Raw genomic sequence first — 7,206 nt, 5'->3', positions numbered from 1 at the left:
AATCACAGCATTTTCTTGTTCTCAGACTTTGCGAATTCGACGAGAGAAACGTGATCGATTCAAGGAATGCAAGAAACTCTTACATCAACGGAAGATCACTTTTGCACTGATGTTCCCAGCCAAACTGAGAATAGATACTAAGGATGGCCACAGAATATTTACATGCCCACAGCAAGCGATATCCTTTATAATGTCAATGGAATAAGTCATTGTGTGATGCTCTCGATGCAGCCAAGTGGACCTGACTCACTGAACATTCACTTGATCGTCCGAGGAAACTGAGCACCTTATATGTTTCTTTTTGTGTTGGTTCCGCCTAGCGGCTGGAGTTTGTTTTGTGGAATAACACTCCTTCGGGACAGCTTGTGGATGAATCTGCTCGTTCTTATAAGAATACGTTTATTCTATGGAATATTTCTTGCAAGCATTGGAGTGATTAGGGCATCTGTTCCACTCATGTAACAGCTGAATGGGCCGGCTCACTGAACATTCGTTTGACTGCCCGAGGAAACTACGTTTTTGTTTTTGTTTTTTTTTGTGCTGGTTCCGCTAGCGGCTGGAGCTTATTTTGTGGAGGAACGCACCTTCGGGACAATTATGTGGATTAATCTACACATTCTTTGTGCTTATTCTGCTTATTGGCTGGAGTTTGTTTTATAGTTTATATTCTGTTGTGTAATTCTCTCTCACAAAATTTGTATAGAAGCACCGGACTTGAGCAATCTGACGGCAGATTTGTCACGGGGGCTCTCGTAGGCGTACATAGACTGTTTGAGTTTGGAGGGATGGACACCGGTTGGTGCCGTCGTGTGCGTTGTTAATGCACACGTTTTTCTTTTTTCTGTTTTTTTTTATTTGTTTGTTCTGAGGGAAGTTTGGGGGTTGATTGTTGCATCAATGCTGGAATGTGTTCTTTATAATTTTATTTTTGACACACAAACAGTTTTTTCTAATATGTCAAAATGTCAAATGTTAGTATGAGTGGATTGTCTCTCTCCACATGGAATGTAAATGGGTTGGTGCACCCCATAAAAAGAAGGAAGGTTATTTCTTAAATGTAAGAATTATGAAATAGTGTTTCTTCAAGAAACGCATCTTTCCCAGCAGGAAGCTGAAAAATTTGGGAAGATATGGGGTGGACATGTTTTCTTTAGTGCTGGCTCAAGTAAGAGCAAGGGAGTCATTATATTGATAAGTAAACATCTACAATTCAAATGTTTCAAACAGATTAAAGATAAATTAGGAAGAGTCATTGTTTTAGCAGAAATTCAGAACAGAGGTTGATTTTGGCTAATATTTACACACCTAACACTGATGATCAGGGCTTTTTTATAGATCTTGAAGGGATGTTGCAAGCCGCTGGCACCCCTCATGATATAATATTGGGAGGAGACTTTAATCTTTTGATGGACTCAGTTCTTGATCATAGTGAAGCAAAAGTGTGTAAACCTCCTAGAGCAACACTGACACTTCACAGGATGTGTAAAAATCTTGGTCTTACAGATATTTTGAGACTTTTGAACCCATCTGGTAGGGACTATACATTTTTTTCATCAGTCCATAAGATTTATTCAAGAATAGATTTTTTTTTATATCTAAGTCCCTCATTTCATCTGTTGTGGATTGCTCAATTGGAAAGATCTTAGTCTCAGATCATGTCCTGGTGAGTTTAGAGGTGTTGCCATATACAGAGAAAAATAAATCATATAGTTGCCGCTTTAATGTATCCCTTCTGCAAAATCCTGAATTCCAACAAATGTTAAAGACTGAAATCAGTGTTTATATGGAGACCAACTGGTCCTCAGTGTCCTCTGTGGGCGTGGATTGGGAGGCACTTAAGGCGGTTCTTAGGGGTTGGATCATACAGTATGCCTCATTCACCAAAAAATCCAAAGCACAAGAACTTGTGGAGTTGGAAGGGAATATTAAAAGTGCAGAGACAGAGCTGAAGCGCTGAATGTTGTCTGATGGTCTCAGAGAATTGACCCGATTTAAATACAGATATAATACTATTTTGTGGCGGAAGGTGGAGTTTTGGCTATTCAGGGCAAGACAGTCATACTTTGAGTATATATATAAATCTATTCTAGAATAAATGTTATGGACTGATGAAAAAATGTATAGTCCCAACCAGATGGGTTCAAAAGTCTCCAAATATCTGTAAGCCCAAGATTTTTACACATCCTGTGAAGCGTCACCATTGCTTTAGGAGGCTTACACACTTTTGCTTCACTAGATCAAGGACTGAGTCCATCAAAAGAACAAAGTCTCCTCCCAATATTATATCATGAGGGGTGACAGCAGCTTGCAACATCCCTTCAAGATTTATAAAAAAGCCTTGATCATCAACGTAATTGTGTAAATATTAGCCAAAATCAACCTGAATGTCTGCTAAAACAATAATGACTCTTCCTAATTTATCATTAATCTGTTTGAGACATTTGAATTGTAGATGTTTACTTATCAATATAATGACTCCCCTGCTCTTACTTGAGCCAGCACTAAAGAAAATATGTCCACCTCACATCTTCCCAAATTTTTCAGATTCCTGCGGGGAAAGATGCATTTCTTGAAGAAACACTATCATATTTCTTATGTTTAAGAAATAACCTTCCTTCTTTTTATGGGGTGCCCCAATCCATTCACATTCCATGTGGAGAGAGACAATCCACTCATACTAACATTTGACATATTAGAAAAAATAGTTTGTGTCAAAAACAAAATTATAAAGACCACATTCCAACATTAGAGCAACAAACAAACCCTGAACTCAAACCCCCCCCCCCCCCCCAAAAAATGCATTAACCCTGTGCACGACAGCGCCAGCCAGCGTCAATCCCTCCAAACTCAAACAGTCCACGTACACCTACGAGAGCCCCTGCGACAACTTTGCCGTCGGGTTGCTTAAGTCCGGTGCTTCTATACAAATTTTGAGAGACAGAATTACACAACAGAAAATAAACTATAAAACAAACTCCAGCCAATAGGCGGGATAAACACAAAGACGTGTAGATTCTTCCCCATAACTGTTCCGAAGGTGTGTTCCTTCACAAAACAAGCTCAAGCCGCTAGCGGAACCAGCACACACACACACACACACAAAAAAAAGGTGCTGAGTTCTTCGGACAGTCAAGTGAATGTTCATTGAGTCAGGTTCACTTGGCTGTTACATGAGTGCAAAAAAAAAAAAAATGCCCTAATCACTCCAAAGTTTTGCAAGAAGTATTCAACAGAATAAACTCCAACCAATAGGTGTAAGAACAAAGAATGTACAGATTCACCTACAACTGTCCTGAAGGAGTGTTATTCCACAAAACATACTCCGACCGCTAGGTGGAACCAGCACAAAAAGAAACAAAGAAGGCACCCAGTTTCCTCGGACGATCAAGTGAATGTTCAGTGAGTCAGGTCCACTCGGCTGTATCAAGAGCATCACACAATGACTTGCTCATTCCACTGTCTCTGTGAAAGACAATGCTTGCTGTGGGCATGTAAATATTTTGCGGCCATCCTTAGTATCTATTCTCAGTTTGGCCGGGAACATCAGTGCAAAAGCGATCTCAAATCAAATCACTTTGTCACACAGCCATATACACAAGTGCAATGGTGTGTGAAATTCTTGGGTGCAGTTCCAATCAACATAGCAGTCGTGACAGTGATGAGACATATACCAATTTACAATAACATCAAATTAACACAGCACAATTTAAACATCTGATATACACATAATTACACTCAACAATATACAAATAATAACATACACTGTACAGTATACAATACACACAATATAGATACACATTATTCAATAAAAAATATATAAAAAAGTATATATAGTAGTAAATATAGAATGTACAGTATTGTACTGTATTGACATTCAGCCTGTCGGTTGATAGTCAGTTGTTAAGAGAGAATATAATATAATAATAATAATATAATTTATGACAGTCCGGTGTGAGATATAAGAGTAAGGGTAATAAAGTAGGGTAATAAAGTGCAGTGCTGATGTATTTTGATCGTGGGAGATCAAGAGTTCAGAAGTCGATTGCTTGGGGGAAGAAGCTGTCATGGAGTCGGCTGGTGCGGGTCCTGATGCTGCGATACCGCCTGCCTGATGGTAGCAGTGAGAACAGCCCATGGCTCGGGTGGCTGGAGTCTCTGATGATCCTCCGAGCTTTTATCACACACCGCCTTGTATATATTTCCTGGAGGGAGGGAAGCTCACCTCCGATAATGTGTCTGGCAGTTCGCACCACCCTTTGCAGTGCTTTGCGGTTGTGGGTGGTGCTATTGCTGTACCAGGCGGAGATGCAGCCAGTCAGGATTCTCTCTACTGTGCAGGTGTAGAACTGTGCGAGGATGTGGCGGTTCATTCCAAACTTCCTCAGCCGTCACAGGAAGAAGAGGCGCTGATGAGCCTTCTTCACAACGACTTCAGTGTGGATGGACCATGTGAGTTCCTCAGTGATGTGGACACCCAGGAACTTGAAGCTGCTGACTCTCTCCACTGGTGCTCCATTGATGGTGATGGGACTGTGTTCTCTGTCTTTTCTTCTGAAGTCCACCACAAGCTCCTTTGTCTTACTGACGTTGAGGGAGAGGTTGTGCTCCTGATACCAGTGTGTCAGAGTATGCACCTCCTCTCTGTAGGCTGTTTCATCATTGTCAGTGATCAGACCTACCACCGTCGTGTCATCAGCAAACTTAATGATGGCATTGGAGCTGTGTGTTGCCACACAGTCATGTGTGTACAAGGAATACAGTAGTGGGCTGAGAACACAGCCCTGTGGGGCTCCAGTGTTGAGGGTCAGTGATGAGGAGATGTTGCTGCCTGTTCTAACCACCTGGCGTCTGCTTGACAGGAAGTCCAGCATCCAGCTGCACAGCGAGCTGTTTAAGCCCAGAGCCCGGAGTTTCTCATCTAGCTTGGAGGGCACTATGGTGTTGAATGCTGAGCTGTAGTCTACAAACAGCATTCTCACAAAAGTGTTCTTTTTTTCCAGGTGGGAGAGAGCAGTGTGTATTGTAGATGCAATGGCATCATCAGTGGAGCGGTTGTTGCGGTAAGCAAACTGCAACGGGTCAAGAGAGAGAGGCAGCACAGAGCAGATGTAATCTCTGATTAGTCTCTCAAAGCATTTGCTGATGATGGGGGTCAGAGCAACAGGACATCAGTCATTTAAGCAAATTATTTTTGATTGCTTTGGTACAGGCACAATGGTGGATGTTTTAAAGCATGTGGGGACTACAGACAAAGAGAGGGAAAGGTTGAAAATGTCCGTAAAAACACCAGCCAGCTGGTTCACGCACGCTCTGATGACACGGCCCGGAATGCCGTTTGGGCCGCGGCTTTGCGGATATTCACCCGTCGGAAGGATCGGGTTACATCCGCTACAGAGACGGAGAGTGAACTAACCTTTGTAGCTTCAGCCGCGAGAGCTCTCTCCGTGAGGGCGGTGTTATTTTCCTCAAAACGAGCATAAAAAGTATTTAGCTCGTCCGGGAGAGAGGCAGCGGTGTTCATGGTGGAGTTTTTATTCCCTTTAAAGTCCGTGATGATGTTAATTCCCTGCCACATGCTTCTAGAGTTGGTGGTGTTAAACTGTCCTTCAATCTTGCTCCTGTACTGATGTTTTGCGGTTCTGATAGTTTTTCGGAGGGCATAACTGGCTTGTTTATGCTGCTCCTTGTTCCCTGAATTAAAAGCGGAGGGCCGCACATTAAGTGCCACGCGAACATCGCATTTATCCATGGTTTCTGATTCGGATAGATCCGTATTGTTCTGGTCGGAACCACGTCCTCTACACACTTTCTGATGAAACACATTACGCTATCAGCGTAAAGCTCGATGTCGTCATCAGAGGTGGACCGGAACATCTCCCAGTCCGTGTGATCAAAACAGTCCTGTAGCATAGAGTCTGATTGGTCCGACCAGCACTGGATCGTTCTGAGGGTGGGTGCTTCCTGTTTCAGTTTCTGCCTGTAAGCGGGCAGAAGCAGAATGGAAGAGTGGTCCGATTTGCCAAATGGTGGGCGGGGGAGGGATTTGTAGCCATCCCGGAAGGGAGAGTAGCAATGGTCCAAAACCCGGTCCCCTCGTGTGTTGAAACTAATGTGCTGGTGGTATTTTGGTGCGACTGATTTTAAACTGGCTTTATTAAAGTCCCCGGTCACAATGAACGCGGCCTCAGGGTGCGTGGTTTCCTGCTCACTTATAATCCCATACAGTTCCTTGAGTGCCCGGTCTGTGTCGGCTTGTGGGGGGATGTACACAGCTGTGATAATGACCGCTGTGAATTCCCTCGGTAGCCAGAATGGTCGACACAGAAGCATGAGAATTTCCAGATCAGGAGACCAGAAAGACTTGATAGAATGTACGTTCCTCTGATCACACCAGGATTTGTTGATCATAAAACATACTCCACCACCTCTACTTTTACCTGAGAGGTCTTTCGTTCTGTCCGCTCGGTGCACAGAGAACCCCGCGGGTTCAGTGGCTGAGTCTGGAATCTCCGCAGACATCCAAGTTTCTGTAAGGCAGATGATGCAGCAGTCCCTCGTCTCTCGTTGGAAAGAGATCCACGCTTTCAGCTCACAGAGCTTGTTATCCAGAGACTGAACATTTGCCAGTAGAATAGTGGGTAGCGGGGGTCGATTTGCACGGCGTCTTACTCTGATGAGAACGCCAGCTCTGTTTCCCCTTTTCCTCCTGCGTTTCCGCGGCCGTGCTGCCCAGACAAAGGGCTCCGCTTGCGTGTTTGTAAACAGCGGGTCGGCATTGAGGAATTTGAAGTCCGGTTTACGGTGTGAAATTGCTGAACCAATGTCCAAAAGTGTTTGTCTGTCGTAGACAATAAGGCAGACAAAATCCAATACAAAAAACATAAGAATTGTGAACAAAACGAACAAAACATTACTATGTTGTGTCGGAGCTCGCAACGCAGCAGCCATACTCGGCGCCATCTTGAGGATTCCGTTGATGTAAGAGTTTCTTGCATTCCTTGAATTGATCATGTTTCTCTCTTGTCGAATTCGCAAAGTCTGGGAACAAGAAAATGCTGTGGTTCTTCCAAGAAAGCCTTCCTTTACTCCTCGCCTCACGTAACACGAGATCTTTATCGGATGATCTCAGAAATTTAGCCAGAATTGATCAGGGCCTGTCTCCCTCAGCGGATCTGCGAGCTGGGACTCTGTGAGCTCGCTCGATTT

The sequence above is a fragment of the Myxocyprinus asiaticus genome, chromosome 28 (genome assembly GCF_019703515.2).
Source record: "Myxocyprinus asiaticus isolate MX2 ecotype Aquarium Trade chromosome 28, UBuf_Myxa_2, whole genome shotgun sequence".
NCBI lineage: Eukaryota > Metazoa > Chordata > Actinopteri > Cypriniformes > Catostomidae > Myxocyprinus > Myxocyprinus asiaticus.
Note: the sequence above shows the minus strand (reverse complement) of the source record.